Source organism: Rattus norvegicus, chromosome 1 (genome assembly GCF_021556685.1).
Source record: "Rattus norvegicus strain SHRSP/BbbUtx chromosome 1, alternate assembly SHRSP_T2T, whole genome shotgun sequence".
Taxonomy (NCBI): Eukaryota; Metazoa; Chordata; class Mammalia; order Rodentia; family Muridae; genus Rattus; species Rattus norvegicus.
Window position 1 is genome coordinate 65900298 of NC_141534.1, and position 18612 is coordinate 65918909.

General features: G+C 47.6%; 1 long non-coding RNA gene across 2 annotated transcripts in view; it reads left to right on the forward strand.

Annotated features, from left to right (window-relative positions):
• LOC148007175 (uncharacterized) overlaps positions 1 to 16247 on the forward strand; it is a 60135-nt gene extending 43888 nt beyond the window's left edge. The window contains exons 11-12 of one of the 2 annotated variants that reach the window (XR_015646242.1): positions 11710 to 11809; positions 12421 to 13050. This is a non-coding gene — a long non-coding RNA (uncharacterized LOC148007175). Of the gene's footprint in view, positions 1 to 11709; positions 11810 to 12420 lie in introns of both variants that reach the window. The other variant, XR_015646243.1, reaches the window with a different exon arrangement.
• The last annotated feature ends 2365 nt before the right edge of the window (positions 16248 to 18612 follow it).

Below are 18612 nucleotides of genomic sequence, written 5' to 3' on the forward strand. Positions count from 1 at the left end.
CCCAAAGAATGGGATCTACCTCTGGGAAAAGACAAATGACTGTCTCCAAAGAGTTCAGTTAGGCAGATCAATTACCTGGCCAAGGGATATCCCACAAGTCTGTCTTAAGCCAAGCTCAGGAAATGGGAGGGATAATTAACCCTTTAATGGGATAAGGTACTTTTTGCTTTCAGGATTCCCACACTCTAGAAAAGTCACTATGGGCTCGCCATAAGATCCATTGGCTCTGTCTGCCTTTTGGGAGTAACTTTCCCCTTTCTCCTTCTGTTCTTTCTCTTCTGCTTTGTTGTTTTGGATGCTTGCCAGAACCTTACTTCCCTTTCTCTGGTACTTTGAACCTGTATTTTTTTTTCTTTTTACATAGTTTTTGCTCACCACATGGCTGCCTGTCTGCCACATGTCTGATCTCCATGCCTAACTCAAACAGCATGGTCTTTTCTTATCTCCCTTCTATGGGCAGTTACAGAGATTTCCTTCTTGCCTACCTTGGCATTTCCCTCTTTTAATACTAATAAAAGGTTCCCAAGTAACAATATCATCCTGGTCAACCACCACAACCCCTTTCCCAAGATCTCCACAGGGGACAAGTATCCTTCTGGAGGGAGAACACAGAGAGTACAAGAGTTTAGAAAGTTTAACAAAACTCTAGAAATTCAATTTTTTAAAAAATGGCCCATGTCTGGGTGGTGGTGGACATGCCTTTAATCCCAATACTTGGGAAGGAGAAGCAGACAGATCTCTGAGTTCAAGGTCATTCTGGTCTACAGAGTGAGTTCCAGGACAGCCAGGGCTGCACAGAGAAACCCTCTTTCAAAAAACCAAACCAAACAAATGAAAAAATCAAAATGGTGATGTGAATACAGTGTTTTAAAGAGGTGACTTACAAGATGCCAGTGAACATTGGGAAAATTGCTCAATGTCCTTAGTCTTTGTGGAGATAGAAATGGAATTCTTGGAATCTATCTAACTTGCAGTAAAATGTCTGCTATAAAAATATCAAACGCTGCTGAGGATGAGGAGAAAGGAGAGTTCTTGCATACTGCTGATGTAAGAGCATCAGTTGGATTGCCAATTAGAGCATCAATAGGTGAACAGACAAATAGATGATCTATACAATGGGTTGCTTTTAGGCACAAAAAAAAAAGCTGATCATCCTTAAAGAAAGAATGAAAGCAGTGACTCTGTATAAAGGAGAGAGAGCCAGACATAAAAAGACTAGCATTATGTGTGCAGTCACCCCCGAAAGTGAAACATGGACCTGGCTGTGTTTGGGCCTCTAAATAATGGGAGGGTGTCAGGTTGGTATGATCTCATGGAGGTTGATGTGACCAGCACAGGCTGAAATACATACAGAAACATCACAAGCGACCATAAAACAAAATATTTAAAAAAGAATTGTGTGCCTAGGGGAGATGGCTCCGTGCATAAGAAAGCTTGGTGTTCAGTTTGAAGAAGGGCCATTTTTTTTTTTTTTTTTTTTTTTTTTTTTTTTTTTTTTTTTTTTTTTGGAGCTGAGGACTGAACCCAGGGCCTTGAGCTTGCTAGGCAAGAGCTCTACCACTGAGCTAAATCCTCAACCCCAAGAAGGGCCATTTTGAATCCCCAGAACCCACGTGCTAATTAGGTGCAATGGCATCCCAACTATAATTTCAGTGTTTCTACAGAGAGATAAGAGATGGAGAAGAGAGATTCCCATCAGGGAGTAACCTAGGGAAAAGGCAGCAAGACATCATCTCAGATAAGGGAGAGACAGAGACTGACATCTGATGTTGTCCTCTGAACATCAAGTGGCACATGTAATGCTGTGGCACATGCATCACCATATTCACACATGAAATATTAAAGTGTGCATGAACACATGTTCCTCAACTGTGAAGTGATGTTTCTATTAGTTAAAGATCATAATCAAACAGAAATGTATTTAAAATCATTATTAATATTACAAGTATAGATAAGAACTTTTATATATAGGCATTAAATTCATCATAAAATATAAACACAAATACACAAATGTGTGTGTGTGTGTGTGTGCGTGTATGTGAACCTGAAGAGAGAATGTCTTCTGCCTATAAATACGCACATCTAGGAGACGCCTAGTACTGTAGGTCCCATGTGCACATCCTGTTGCCCCTCACAGCCCTGTCTGTGAGGAAATGCTCACTTCTGCATCATTGAAGATGCATTGTAGAGTCAGTATTCACCAACATGAGTGGTAGGTACAACAGGAATCTGCCCTTAAGGGGCAGATCTATCCTCAAGATGCCAAAGTCAGTGTGTCTGCAAGAAATACCTGGCCAAGGGAAGTTCACCACCTGGGGGTGGCCTGTGACCACCATAGGAGGGGTGCATGGCCCCTCCTGTGACAACCCTTTCCAACATCTCCAGCAATAGGGTTGAGTGTTGTCTCAGCACCTCCACTGTCTGAGCATCATCTCCACTATCTCAAGACTTTCACTGTCACAGCAACTCCACTGTCATCACCTCCATTGTCACAGGACCTCTACTGTCCACTGTCTCAAACATCACCACCACAAGGGTTGATGCTATCATATCATCTGAATATGTGCTGTGGTAAGAACTATTACATCACCATCTTTGAGAATCATTTAGAACTCTTACCTATAAAAAGATTTTGTTCCTAGGTCTTAGGAACAAAAACATAATCAGTATGCAAAAAACTTCATGCATGCAGGGTTCTGACCATCAACAACAATAACCAGCAAACTAGGTTGTTGATACCTATTCAATGACAATCCTGGTTATTAATTTTAAGGCTTAATGGAATGTGATGTCATTTTTGAAAACATAAGACTCTGTTCTGCAGCACTTGTGATTGATGACCACATGTGAAAAGATCAGTAGCCCATGGAAGAGTCCATGAGCCCATGACTCTCTAGTCCTCACCCTGTGGGAGCTATTGGCCTAAGGGGGAGCTGGAGTCCATCTGAAGGGATGGGTCAGAAAGACAACTCTGTAGAGTGGGGAACTCATCAATCCTATTGGGTCCCTGCTGGGAAAAGGAGAAATCAAGAAGAGGGAGAAGGCTTGGTGTTGGGGAAACCTCATAAAGAACTTAGAGAAGATACAAGGTAAGAATTGTGTGGAAAATGGAAACCAGAGACAGAGGAGAGACCAGCACAGAGCAAACTGAAAAGGACAAAGCACAAAGGTACCTGGGCTATGCCTGCTGCTTGTTCTCTGGACTCCCTGTGCTCATCTCAGTGGCGAGACTTGGTTCTGTCTCAGGCGAGCTTGCTTTCTTGATGGAAAGCAGCAACACAGCTTCTTCATGGCATTTCCTATATTCTCGGTCCACTCCTTAAAGCCTTTGGGCCTGACCCTGCTGGGGATGGGCTTATCCTCTACTGGGGCTCTGTGGGGGAGTAGGTTGTCTTCTGTGTTCTCATTGTTGTTATTCTCACTGAGGCTGCTTTTTGAATGAATGCCGGGAACACTCATGGCACGTTTGTGGTGTTGGTCCTATGTAGGTGTCATCTGAAGTGGCCTGAGGAGAAGAAGACCAGGCCCAGTGGATCTTCTGCCTCCTCTTTGACTAGTATGCTGACAATAGGCAGATACTTGATTGGAGGATGACAACAGCAAGATGCCAAGGACTGGCGCACTTCCATTCTTCTTTAGTTCTAAGCTGAAAGCAGCAGCAGCATCAAGGCTAGGGAATGGGGCTGTAACTGGACTCACTTGCTGAGCCTGGGCTGTGCAGCCATCCCCCTGGAGAGCCTGCTGTTGTAGGAAGAAATAGGATGCCATGGTCTCATTATATTCTTTTTATTTAAGATTCTTTAATATCTTGGGCTTGGAACCTAATATATTCCATAGCTTCCACAATTGCAAAGTCTGGCCCGAGGAACAGTTCCTCATAGAGATTGGGAAACCCTTCCAGTCATCCTCGAACCAGTGGTGCATCCTCACCTCTGTGACTTTCATCCCATACCTGGGGTTAACTGTCATTAAGAGGCTAAGCAGGTCCCCCAGCTCTTCTGATACCCCATCAGCAAAGTCCATAAGCTCAGCATCCCTGGAGTGGGAGTGGGGAAAGAGAAGGGGAGACAGGAGAATCCCAGAGCCTCGTGGGACAGGAGTTGTGGTGTGCAAGCCTCTCACAAGAGCTCTTATGTGAATGGAAAAGCTGAGGACCAGTTTTCAGGATGGCTTCTGACCGTGTGTATGTGTTTGGGGGATGGCGTGAGTGTATACAGGCATACAAATAGTGTGTGGACACACACACACACACACACACACACACACACCTTTAAACAGGAGGAGCGTATTTAAACTCCTAGATATAAACACTAATAGTGGATTCCATCAGTACAGCCCTCTAGGTTCAGGATTTCTAGGTGAGTGATTCCTTTTACTTCTCATGCTTCCTCCACATTTCCCTACTTTTCTATGGTACATCCATTACACCCTCTGTGAATTCGCTCCCTAAGTATTATGGGCTGCTGAAGGTAGAAGGTGTGTTTTCTGTCTGTCATTCTTCTATGTTGAACTTAGACGTGGGCTTTTCCTCCCCAGTAATCAACAATAACAGCCTTTCTTACCTAAGGCGTCATGAGAAGGCTGGCTTGCCAGAGATGGCAGGCTACTGTTTGAAGGGAATCCTGTAGGATGTCATTACTTGAGGTGTCAAGTTATATAAACAATAATGCATACTATAGATTTCTATAACTAAAAATATCACCCAAAATGGCAGGCCCTCATTATGACAAGGTTCTTGATTGCCATATGCCCACAGTTCAGTCAGCCTAAGGTCAGCTCTGACAGAGCTTTAATCTGAGGTTATGTAATCCTGAGGACTGGGGACGCTTCACTTTAACAGTGGCATATATTTGCCCTGTGCCTGTCAGTTCTATAAGTCATTGGGTCTTGCAGCACATCTAAGAGCTGACACCTCAGTGGTTTGCTGGTTGGTTTTCCTCTCTGTAAAACCCTTTGGCTAGGACAGGGCAGTCTTTCCATCCATGGTGCTCCTGCCCTTCAGCCTCGGAAGTCTTTAACAGTCAGAACAGTACTTCTTGATTTTACCCCATTGAGAGGGAGCCCTTGATTAGCTGTGCTCAGATGTTCATCCGACTGTAAATTTGTTTTAAAGTGGTTAAGCCTGTAAACTCGAGTTTCTTGCAGCTGGAAGCATTACCCTCTAACAGTTTTAATCACAGACTGCATGGAAAAATCAACACGATAACATCAATTTCTCTCTGAGAAGATCAGAGTTAGTTTCCTCAAGCTGAGACATACTGATAAATTGGCATTAAAATGTCTGGATGGAGTTTCGGTCTGCCCCATGGGACGAGCTCTCTCTTCCTAGACACCACAGGTGCTCGTCACTACTCCTCTTCCTGATTCACAGAAGCCCGGGAAGGCGCTAGGGTCCTGAGTGGGACTGGACAGAAGACTTTATAATTTGGTGTTAATTTTAAAAATTATACTGCATACTATTCACCCATTTCTCAAGCTAATTGACATGTCACTAAATGTTTAAAAATCTGTAGGGGATTTGATCAGGTAGAAATGTGTGGGGCCTTCCTAATAAAACATGCTAGTGCTGGAGCAGGAGCAGGGGCAAGTTGTGGGGCATAAACAGCAAGGAGAATGTCTCGTGTGTGTGTGTGTGTGTGTGTATGTGTGTGTGTGTGTGTGTGTGTGTGTGTGTGTGTGTGTGTGTGTGTTGTGGCTTATAGCAGAAGTGGGCCTCCAGAGGGCAACTAAGATGGGTCTGGGCAGAGGGTTTGTTGAATAGAAGGATATCAAAGAGGGGTGGTCTTGATCAGTTTGGGCAGAGGCTGAGATGGCCGAGGTTAGCAACAAGGATAAGTAAGCAGTGACTGAATGATGGGACATGTAACCATGGACCCACTGACAGGTCTCAGGAATGGGCCAAAGAGGAACACTGAGATGACTTTTGGTGTTAAGGAGTTTCTTAGAAGAGTTAGTAATAGCACAGACAGACAGACAGCTTGGTAAGGGCTCTGAGGAAGGGAAAAAGTCTAGGTCCACAGGGCAGAATTGGAGGTCTCAGACCTATCTGAAGGTTGGGGCAGTTTCACAGCACAGACCTACAGCCCAGGTCTCTGATTCTCAAGTAGGAAGGAGGGGAATGGGTGGGGAGCAGAGTGTGTGGTCACCAATACCTCCTCTGATGTAAACTCACTAACCCAGGTGAAAAATCCTGACACCTGGAAATCTCTTTGCAGTAGGGAGCCTCTGGGTATCTGCGAGAGGGGAAGGGTTGCTGTAGATATATGGACCTGAGCAGGGGCTGGACTCCAGGATTTCATTCTTACACCCACACTGTAGAGGTCCTTCAATGTATGTCAAGGAGCACAGGTCTCATTCAACAGAAACACAGGAGCCTCTCACCATTGTTCAGCAAGGCAGGCACAGGGCCAGACTGGAACTCTGCACCTTCTTACAGAAAGAGGACCTCAGCAGAAGCTGATACTGCTATGACATGAGGTGAGGATGGAGGACCAGCCGTCATCAGAGAAGAGATCCTGAACCAACACCTCAGAGCTTTGAGGGCTCTGAAGCCCCAGGTTAGACTGAGCTACCCGTGGGCAATCAAGAGAAGAAAAAGGACCGGGGCAGGCCATGGTATAGAATGGCCACTGGTACCAATTATAAATAGAGTTTGGGAGAAGAAGTGACCCAGTGTGGGAGCTGGAACATCTAATTCTCCCACAAAGGCACTGTTGTCTGACAGGCAAGGAAAGCCAGACCTCAGGAGACAGAGCATTTCCCACAAAGTTGAGGTTAGCACAAGTTGTTATGTGTCCTGAACCCCTGGAATACATACCCCATGCTTTTGTATCTGTTAAGAGTCCAGAGGACCAGGCATAGAGATGAGAGACCACACTTCCATCATCTCTGGGATGAAAAAGAGACCAATGCTGAGAGCTGGAATCCAGGACTGGAGTACTGGTTCAGTGGGAAGGGACCCTCTGGTATGGGGTGCATGGTCTAGGGCCCAGAGGCTAGAAGGTTCCTGTGTGAGTGGGTTTTGCTCAACCCTGGGCAGCTAGGAGCAGGACAAGTTAGACTGTATCTAGGCTGGGATCTGCTACCTCAGTCCACTTGCATAGCCATTCCTGAGATTGGGTAAAGAACAGTCTTTGTGTCTTATGATTCTGCAGGCTGAGATGCTGGGCGGAGAGCGTCTTGCTGCATTCCCATACTGCAGAGGGTGGTAGAGAAAGGTGGCAAGGTGGCGACTCCCTGCCGGTGCCTTCTCAGTGGGGGTTTTGGCGGTTTCCCTGTAGGAATGACCCCTGCGGTAGTTAGAATGAGATGCTGCCCATAATGTTTGTACTCAGTTGGTGGAGTTGTTTGGGAGGTGTGACCAAGCTGGAGGAAGTATGTCACTGAGGAGCAGCGGGCTTTAAGATCTGAAAAGCCATGTATGAGCTTCTCTCAATTTGCTCTCTCTGTTTCCTACTTGAGGTTTAAGATGTGAGCTCTCAGCTGTAAAAGCCACCATGCCTGCTGCCTCCTTGCCTGCTGCCTGCTGCCTGCTGCCTGCTGCCTGCTGCCTTTGCTGGGCCATCATGGAAGTTAACCCTGTGGAACCCCCTGCTGTTCCCCAACCCCACGCTGTCCCCCCCATACACCCATGTTGTCCCCCCACCCCCATGCTGTCCTCCCACCTTCATGCTGCCCTGACCCCCATACTGTCTCTAACCCCATGCTGTCCCCCACCCCCATGTTATCCCCCACCCCATGCTGTCTCCCCAACCCCATGCTGTCCTCCCACATGCCCATGCTGTCTTCCCACCCCCAGGCTGTCCTCCCACCCCCATACTGTTCCCCCCCCCCCCAGCCCCATACTGTCTCACCTTCAGCCCTAAATGCCAAGGGGCTCAGGGAACCTCAACAGTGGGATCTATCACCTTCATATGCTCCTGCTGAGACCTCAACGTCAGAGCAGTTTCCAAACTACCTCTTGGTCTTTCAGTGCCCGCTGCCTCCTGCTCTCCTCTCACAGTGCCTGTTAATTCTGATTTCTCACCTGTCCTTTCTTCTCCTGCTCATTGCTTCCCTCAGAGTGGCCATCCCTGACCCATACTGCAGTCTTGCATGATATTGGAACACTGGGACTGTAGGCACTGGAGGCAGGGATGTGTCCTGCTCTCTCTTCTGACAGTCTGTCCTGAGGCCCTGGGTGGGCTGCTGTATGCATTCGTTGCTCAAAGGACAGGCCAATTCTGCACCTTGCAGTCTCAAATGCCCCTCAAAATTGCCTACTACACTGTCTTAGTTAGGGTTTCTGCTGCTTTGATAAGAAACTATGGCCAAAGGCAACTTGGAGAGCAAAGGGTTAATTTTATTGCGTTTCTGTATAATAGTCCATCATGGAAGTAAGCCAGGGCAGGAATTCAAGATAGGAACCTCTGTCGAAATAAATGTTTAATAAACTCTGTCGGCACGTTCCTGCTACCCACCCCAATGTTTGACATTCCCGAATGAAAGAAACACACACACAGCCTTTATCTTTTGATAATTAAAACAACTCAACACCTGGGCCACTTCTTAACCTCCAAGTGGTTAATCCACTTCCTGCTGATAATCCCGAGTTACCACTTACTAAATTCTATATTCTATCTTGGTCGCTCTGACCCAGAGGGTGTCCAACTGGGCTGCACTCTCCCGGCTCCCCAGATGCGGGTTAAGCCTCGTGTCTTCCACTAGTCTCAGGTATGGAATCTCTCCTCTTCTCCATTCCTTCCTTTCTGTTCCAAGTCACAGATTCCTAAAAGTCCTGCCTCTGTCTGCCCTGCCCAGCCATTGGCTGCCGGCATCTTTACTTTCCAATCAGAACCAACTGGGGGCGGGGTCTCTCAGTGCAAATGATTTGGGAGACCCAAATTAATATAAGAATGCAAACTGTATTAGGCCAAACCTGCCACACATCTGGATGCTGGAGCAGAGGCCGTGGGGGAAGTGATGCTCACTGGCTTGTACTCAATAGCTTGCTCAGGCTGCTTTCTTAAGTACTCGAGGACCACTAGCCTGAGAGTAGCACCACCCATAGCGGGCTTGCCCTCTCACATGAATTTTAAAGAATGCTCTACAGGCCATTTTTATAAAGACATTTTCTCAACTAAGGTTGTTCTTCCAAGATGACCTTACCTTATGTGAAGTTGATGTAAAACCAGTTACTACAAGACTTTCCGGGGGCTGGAGAGATGGCTCAGTGGTTAAGAGCCCCGACTGCTCTTCCAGAGGTCCTGAGTTCAATTCCCAGCAACCACATGGTGGCTCACAACCATCTGTAAAGAGATCCGATGCCCTCTTCTGGTGTATCTGAAGACAGCTATAGTGTACTTATATATAATAAATCTTTAAAAAAAAAAAAAAAGACAAGTACTTTCCTTGATGCCATTCATCATCAACTTTGACTTCTCTTATCGAGGTGCTCAGGATAGGGTGGGTGCTATGCTTGTCTGCCTGTGAGCTGCTCCATCAACGGTTCCAGCACACAGTCAGGCACTGCATCTGGCTCGGTGTGGACGGATATATAGGCTGTGCAAGGGCTCTGGGTAGTACTTGCCAAGTCCTCCCAGACTCCACTGAAAGGCCACAGCTTTTCCTTGGCCACTCTGTTATCGGCTGCTTTTCCTGGGACACTCTGTCATCTGCTTCTTTACCTTTTGACTTTTCTTGGGCCACTCGGTCACCCTTTTGGGTGCCTCCACCAACTATGCCTAGGAAGTCGGCTGCCAGGCTGTCATCTCCCTCTATCACAGACATTTCTCTCCCTACCCTCAGCAGGACTCTTCCTATGGGAACCTGTACTTAGAGGGTCAGAGCGACCTTTAGATGCTTTCTCTGAGTTCCCTGAGCCGGTGTGTGAGGGGTTCATAAAGCTGGCACGGCTCAGAAGAAGGGTCTAACATCCAAAGAAGCGAGTGTGCTGGTCCTGCACCATTCCTCTTTCAGTTCCTTAAGTTCCTTACGTGGGGAACAGTATCAGGTGCTGACATCAGATTTTCAGAGGGCTTGCTCCAAAAGAGATTGAGAAAATACTGTCTGAAGGTTTCCTTCCACCATGCCCTGAAAATAGTCACCATTTCCAAACTCATCTGTGGCCCTGGCTTCCATCTGCTAAATCCTTAAAATGCTCTGGAGCCCTTAGAGTGCCCTAGGAAGCGGGATCGTCAACCCACTTGACAGCATCGGGAAGGTCAGAGATGGCTTTGTCTCAGGCCCAGCTGATCCCCTCTGTGTCTAATTTTATGCTGCCTCGTCTAACTGCGGGCATGTCAGTGGGGTGACTGGAACATTTCTATAAAAATATTACTGGTAAATCTCTAGTTAAGTACCATTCATTTAGTTCAGCTCTTTAGCCTAGTTTGCAAGTGGGCTACTTTCCTGATGTTACCCAACACCCTGTGATTGGTGACAGCCTCTACGTTTAAACAATGAGTGGCTTGTGAACTTTGGGTCTCCGAGGCTGTCTTTCTATTTGAACAAGATGTGTTACCAGAGAGATTGTGGATAATGCCCCATTCTGCTCAGGGGACCTCAAGGGGCTTTGTACACCTGGAGGGGTGACAGGTGAGGCTGAAGGTGCCAACATAAATAACTCAGCAGGAAGAAGTAGATGACTTCCTGGGGAGCCAGTCAGGGACTGGACCAAGGATCTTCTTACAGCATCTCAAGGCCCAGGGCTCTCCATTGTGTAGTGCAGTGATGAACAATACACACCCGCTTCCCAGAAGGCTTCCAGACTTGGAAGAAAGCCATCCACCACCCCTCAGGTTCATTCCCATGCCCGACTGAGTCCAGCTAAGCTCCCTTTGCCCCCAGCAAGCTGGTGTCCACACACTTGCTTGGGAGTTCTGAGTTGGGAAACAATAGGGAATTAGACCAGCGTCTCACAGTTTGGCTCCTGATTCACTAGAACTGGGAGGCATGGGGTCTACTTCCCCCACGAAGATGGGTACCTTGAGGGGCGAAGATGGTGCAGTGTGGGCACCCTGCTGGAGAAGCAGCTGCCGTGAGATTGGAAGATGCAGTGTGAGAGGGGTGGAAGTGAGGTTGGGAGAGAGCAGAGCACAGACCTAACTGAGGCCCAAGCCAAGCTGGGGGATGGGGTGCACGGCCTCTCTAGGTACAACCTGAAGTGAGTTCACAGGGGAACATTTTGAAGGAGACCTGGAGCGTGGAGTAGGGAGTCAGAGCCTCATGCATAGCCTCACCTCTCCTCCTCTTTTGTTTTTAAAGATGTGTGCATGTGTATACGTGTATGGTGTGTGTGAGTGTGTATGTGTGAGAGTATGTGTGAATGTGGTCTGTATGATATGTGTATGTGATATGTCTGTGTGATATGTGTGTATGTGCTGTGTGTGTGAGAGTGTATATAGTATGTGAGTGTGTGTGTGTGTGTGTGTGTGTGTGTGTGTGTGTTCCTGCCTGTAGAGTCCAGGACAAGGTGGCCAATTCCCTGAGGTTACAGACCATTCTGGTGACCTGATGTGGGTATGTGGGTCCTGGGAACCAAACTCCGGGCCTGTGAAAAAGCAGAAAGCTCTCAGTGCTGAGCTGTTTCTTCAGTCCCTGCTCTCCTTCACCTGTCAGCCTTGCTGCAGTAAGACAGGGAAGGGGGGAGCTAACAACTCCCTGAATGGATAGATCGACGCTGCTGAACTGAGAGATTGAACTAAGGTTATTTCTGCCCTTGTCCATTAGGGCTGCCAGACTTCTCTGTATTGCTGGAAAAACATGGACAACCTGGGGTCTGTCACCCTCTCTGAGACCTTGCAGGGACTACATACTTGCCAACCTTGAGGTCAGCACAGTGGGACAGAGACAGCTCAGTGGAGACTTCAGACGGGGATGGGAATGGTGGAATCTCATGGCCAGAGTGTGAAATGTCCCTCATATCTTATGGTTCTGTTTGGGGAGGTTGCTGACCATTTCTGTTAGGGGTTTTTAATCTGGCCGAAGTGAGGCTGTAGGGCCATAGGGATTTGTGTTACAGCACTGTTTCTCTCTCTCTCTCTCTCTCTCTCTCTCTCTCTCTCTCTCTCTCTCTCTCTCTCTCTCCTTCCTGGGTAGCACAAACCTTTCCCCCAATGGGTGGAGCTCACTCATAATTAACACGTGAGTAAGCGACCCAGGAGATGGGGCTCCAGCCTCAGTTACTCGTCGCCAACACTGTCCAGGAACCCTGCCATCTGACTACTTGAGCGTGCACCCTTTCTGAACATGCCATTCATAGATGTTTCTCCGTTGGTTGAACGTTGTGCAGTACAACCCATAAGCCTGTCTGTCCAGCTGCCCTTGTTGGCATGCTCACTTCCTTGAGCTTGGCTAGAGGTGCTTACACTGGCTGATGGGACATAGCCGCCGAGGGTCCATGACCACAAGCCGTCTAACAAGTTTCATGTGTGCATTTAGGACTATGACACGGCATCCTTGGAAAATATGGGAAGAGAACAAGGGTGTCTCGCCTCCTGAGTGGAAGCTTGAACTCCTATCCAGCATTCATCATTTCATCTGAAGTGTGGAAGCAAGCTTCAGCAGGTGGCTTTGACTGGCTCTGAGAATTTCCATGGTCTTCTGAAAATCTTGCACAGGGAAATGAGAAGTCTTCAGATAATAGCAACTTTTCTATTCTGTGGTGAGAATGAAGCAAGGCGAGGAAGCTTAGAATCTTACAGTCACCTCATTGTGTCTAGTTAGAAGACCCCTGGGAAGACACGGGACAAGCACACTTATTCCAGGATCCCCCATGGGAGGGCACCCTGCATCTCTCAACATAGATGCTGCAGCTGGAGCAGTTGCCTCTGCTTCTCCCTGTGTTTAAAGCTTAGAGAACTTAGAGAACCACAAACAAGGGGTTGCAGAATTACGTATCTGTCAAAGATAAACGTGAAAGTAAGCCTCTCTGCGCACATGCCCTCCCTCCATCCTGCCTGCGGTCAGCCACAGCAGGCCTGCACCTGCCCTGCTGGGTTAAATGACACTGGCTTCTGGCCACACTTTCACAATCTCCAGCTCCAGGGAAGCTGTTACTGCTGAATTCCAATCTAATCTAGAGTCTCCACCATTGCCCCTTTTCTCTTTGTTCTTAGCTTTAGATGGAATGTGTCGTCACAGAACATTCTCCTGCTGGTCTTACAAAGGTACTGTGTACAAAGGAAATCTAGGTACAGGGGACCCACAGCCAAACACTGGATGGAGCTTGGAGAATCTTTTCTTTTCTTCTTTTTTTCTTTTTTTTTTTTTCCGGAGCTGAGGACCGAACCCAGGGCCTTGTGCTTGCTAGGCAAGCGCTCTACCATTGAGCTAAATCCCCAACCCCGAGCCCGGAGAGTCTTATGGAAGAGTTGGGAGAAAAATCGAAGGCACTGAAGGGGATAGGAACTCCACAGGAAGACCAACAGAGTCAAATAACCTGGACCCTTGGGGCTCTCAGAGATTGAATCACCAACCAAAGAGCATTCATTGGCTAGGCCTCCGCACACACACATCAGACATGCAGCTCTGTCTCCATGTGTGTCCCCCCAGCAATGAACAGGGGCTGTCCCTAATGCTGATGCCTGTCTGTGAACTCTATTCTCCAACACGGCTGTCTTGTCTGGCCTCAGTGGGAGAGAATGCGCCTAACCCTGCAGAGAACTTATGTGCCAGGATGGAGGAATACTCGGGGGAGGGAGGCTACCCTCTCAGAGGAGAAGGGGAAGAGAGATGGGGGAGGGCCTCTGTGAGGATGGGACCTGGAGGGGGGGCAGTGATCAGGATGTAAAATGAATAAGTAAATGCATTAATGGAGAAAGGGAAAAAAAGGAAACCTAGGGTCCGATTGCTCACTAAAGGTTTGTGTGTTTCAAACACACAAAGTGTGTTTGTGGCTTGTGTGGCTGTAACTGTTTCCACAGTTGATCTGGGTCAACGATACGGATACATCAAAGTTTGTCAGCACACAGATGGGGTTGGGTTGTTTATTACTAGCAGTGATACCATAAGTTTGTGGAGCTTTCTGTTAAATGTAGGCACTGCTTTTGGCGGGGGGGGGGGGGGGGGGGGGGCTTATGGCGACCAATGGACCCGGTAGCTTGTGGAGTGTGTGATACTCTACTTCAGCACCAATTTCTGCCCTACAGCCTAACAACATCACTTAGGTTGCTTTGGTAAAACATCTGGACCAGAAGTGACACTGGAGGAAGGGTTTTACTCCACTGACAGTTCCATGTCACCATCCCCCCTGTCACCATCCCTGCTGTCGCTGCCCAGGCTGTCTAGTTTTTATGCCAACTTGACACAAGCTAGGGTTGTCTGAGAAGAATTCTTATTTGAGAAACTATCACCATGGAACTGACCTGTAGGTAAGTCTGTGTGGCATTTTCTTGATTGATGATTGATTGGGAGGACCCAGCCCATTTTGAATGGTTCCAGCCCTGGCCAGGTGGTGTGCAAGCAAACAAACTATCAATCTGGGAAGAGCAGGCCAGTAAGCAGCACCCCTCCATGGCCTCTACATCAGTCTGACTCCAGGTTTCTGCCCTGCCTACTTGAGTTCCTGCCTGACCTCGCTCAGTAATAAACTACAAACTATGAGCTGAAATGAATCCTTTCCCCTGCCCCACATGTTGCTTTTAGACATGGTATTTTATCACGGCAATAGAAACCCTAACTAGCACACTGTCTGTCTTTAGGGGAGTCAGAAACTTAAAGCAGTTAGTCATATCACACTCACAGTCAGGATTTCCATGTGCCTCTCCTGCCAATGGAACACATGAGGAGGAGCTTCCTTGGTCCTCATGGATGGAGTACCTCTGCAGGGACTCCATTATCTTAAAAGCAATGCTTAGATGCCCTCTCTCTAGGTACTTGATGGCTCCTTATTAAACTCACTCCCTGTGGTACACGAAGGCTTCTCGTGAGGGCTGAAGCTCATGCCTTTGATGCTATGTTTAAAAAGGTAAACAGAAGCACAGCAAGCAGCATGAATTGGGCAGCTCCAGTTCGAAGTGGCTTGTGGCTGCCCTGAGGGATCATGAGAGGAAGGCCTTATGGGATGGCACAGATCTAGAGTTTTTCTGATAACACAGCCACCTGGTTTGCCAGGACACTTTGGAAAGTCCCCAGTTGTGTAACTACAAAGGTTTGTGGGCTGCTTCTGAGCTTCAAGCTGGAAATTGACTCCTGTCAATGGCAGACTGAGGCTGCCTGGCCTTGCTCAGGATTCTCCAGGCCTGGCTTCACTTTGACTTTCTCTAACACACTCAAGTCTGATTCCAAACACAAGCTAATCTGTGCACAAGCAAGATGACTCTACAATTTACTGGAGGTCTCTGAGTCAGAATTCTCTCAAAATGGAAGGCAAATGCAAAAGGAGACACCAGTGCTGTAGGACCAAACACAAAACAAAAACAAACCAACCATGTCTGTGCAGAAACTATGCTTGTACATTCACAAGTGCATTAGTCCTAACTGTCCAACAGATGGGAAGTCTGCAGACAAGAGGCCTGTAACATAGGACAGGGTCTCCCAGAGGAAGGACCAGACATTCAACCAGGGCAGGAGGGTTTAAGACTGGCTACGATGCAACTGATTCTAGAACCTGTGCTGGACGGGCGTTCAGACACGCATGAGCGTATTGTTGATTCTAATAATTGACTGTGAGGCAAGGCAAGTCCAGCGGGAAGATTAACCCTGTGGTCCACGGGAGAGGGTGGTAAAGTCACTGCTTACAGGTGTGGGTCTTCAGGATGAACATAACAAGACCCTGACTCGTGCATTTTAGGTGGTGAATTTTTTTTGTTGTTGTTGTTTTTGAGATGAAAACCCAGTTTTTCTGAATTTGCAACGTTCAGCTTAGCAGCTGTGGACTCTGTACTCTGTGGTGTGGGGTCCTCCAGGGCCTGTGTGGTGTGGATACTCCGGGATTCTCTGCTTTCACCCCATTATCACCTCCATCTCCACCAGCCTGGATGATGTTCCTAGACCTCACATCTTTCATCCATGAACCCATCTGTGTCCATCTCTAAGAGACTCCCCGGCAACGGAAGTCATGAGAGGAATTGCATTTAAACACAGCGAGTTTATAATTCAGTTTCCTGGATTCTCTCATACAAAAAAGGTGATACTTGTTTTTCTTTGATTGAAGATCAAAGGAAGGTCCCTAGGGGACATGTTCCAAGGTTCACATTGCTGTGAGTCTGAACCTTCAATTGTTGTCAGGTTGGCTTTATGTATTCCATGTACTTTAGATGAAGTATAAAGTACTATGTTAAAAATGCTACCCTTAGTGAGGCATAGTGGCCAGATATAGTGGACCACACCTTTAACCCCAGTGCTTGAAGAAGTAGAGGCATACGGATCTCTGTAAGTTTGAGGCCAGCCTAGTCCACATAGTGAGTTGCAAGACAGCAGAGCTTCGTAAGAGACCCTACCTCAAAACACACACACACATATATATACACGCAACTACACACACACACACACACACACACACACACACACGCACATCCGTGCATATATACACACACACAGCTTCCCTTTACAAGAGGTAAGATTATTGCATAGTTACTGCTTCATGGGCTTGATAGATGTGTCAGACACATACAGTATTTAATAATGTTCTAATATCCCGTTTAATACATTTGGGAGAACACTCAGATAGCATTGCTTAAAGCTCCAAGGGCTATTAGGTCAATGGGAAGTGTTGTGGGCGAGGCGTAGGTAGCACGGCTGTGGATGTGCTCAGCAGTGATTCATAAAAGCCTGTCAGGCCCACATGGCCATTGTTTTGTAATAATATTTTGATATGAGGGGAGGGGAATTCAGAGGAACAAGTGGGAGGAGGTACCAGAATGATTGCTCAACTGAGTCTGAGAGAGACATCAGGACAGTGAGGGGTGGGAAGAGGGGCCTGAGCTCAGAGGAAGGCAATGACAGACGCATTCCACTAGAGGCAACTTTGCCATCAATTTTCTTTTTTTTTTTTTCTTTTTGCCTAAATTGTCTCATCATTTCTTTCAGATAACATCATTCATTTTAACCCTGGCTGATCCCAAATCTCACAGTCCTCTTGCCTCAGCCTGCAGCCTGCTAGGATTTCAGAAGCATGCCATCACACTTGGCTTCTATCGATTGTTACTGATAACCAGAGTATCCCAGAGCTCTCGATGAGGCCTACTAATTCACAGGCGAGACCAAATACAGGTGGTCCTGGGGACAAGTCCTCAACTGTGTGACTTAAAGGTTGTCATTTAATGTGTTACTTTTCTACTTCTGTGATAAAATACCCTGACATAGGAAAGTAAAGAGGGAAGGGTTTATTTCGGCTCACCATTCAGTGTAGCAACCTCATGGTGGGTAAGTCGAGGCAGTAAGGGCTTGGAGCAGTTGATCACGCTTCACCCTCTATCAGGAAGAGGAGAGCAGAGAATGTGTTGCCTAGCTCCTTCCTCCATGTATACAGTCCTGGATTCCACCCAGGTCTTCTCACTCCGGTTAAGGAAATCAAGAGACTTCCCATCCGGATGCCCACAGAGCTGTCTCCAGGTGGTCTGGGAGCATCAGTAAAGGCTCCCAGTCACTGCCATCCACAGAGGACAATGCTGGAGGGCTCAAATCAGACTCAGGCTGACAAAGGGCCGTCCGTCTCTGTGGCCACCATTCTCCTTGGGTTGCTGGGATGTGTTTCCACTTGGAGGCTCACACACTGCAAGCCAGGCACTATCCTTAAGGCACTTCATCTCTGATTCTCATCTTTCCAACGGATGGCCTTCCCACTTCCTCAGCCCTTTATTAACTTCCATTGCCGTAGGAGCCAGCCTAGAATCTCTCTGTGTCCTGTCAACTTTCACCACTACCCCCCCCACACACACACCCAGGATTATTCCCTTCGGCAGAGAGAAATCAGCTCAGCCTCAAGATTGAGGCCAGACGGTGCCCCAAGGAAGAGTTTCATGACAAGAGACTGTCACTATCAACTATGCATGTGTATGTTATGGGTACAGTTACGCTAAAGGAGGCAAAGGCAGAAAAAGCCATCAAAATATCTCAAAGGCTTTTCTGCCCCAGCTTTTATAAATAATGACCACAGTCGAGCACAGCACTCACTAACCTTGCCCCAAAGGGAATGATGACCTGGGCTGAGCCTGTTCAGCACTGATCTGCTTGCTAAGCCAGGAAGTTCTCGGTGAAGACATCAGACACCCCTGTTGTCCTGGTGACAGCTTCCGAACCATGTGCTTCCAAACCATGCTGATCCCTGAAGTGTGTCTCACCCCCAGGCTGCTGTTGCACAGTGGCTCCTGGGCATCTCTTCCTGGTGTCCATTTAAATTTTGCCCTTGGTGCTTTAGTGAGGTCCGATTATCTTGAAGTCTTCCCTCCTTGACCTGGATATTTTGTTCTCTTCTTGAGTGCCATGAAGCATCTCCCACTGCCCCAACTGGCCTATAGCAACACCCTGATATGCATCAGTTAAGTGCAGTGAAAGGCTCAGGGCAGGCAGGCATTACCAACCTGCCCACCAGGCAGTGGTCGCATGTGTTAGCATTTTGTCTAAGCTCCGCCCCACAGTTACCTGGTAACAGCCAGGTATGCCTGACTCACTATAAAAGGGGCTGCTGCC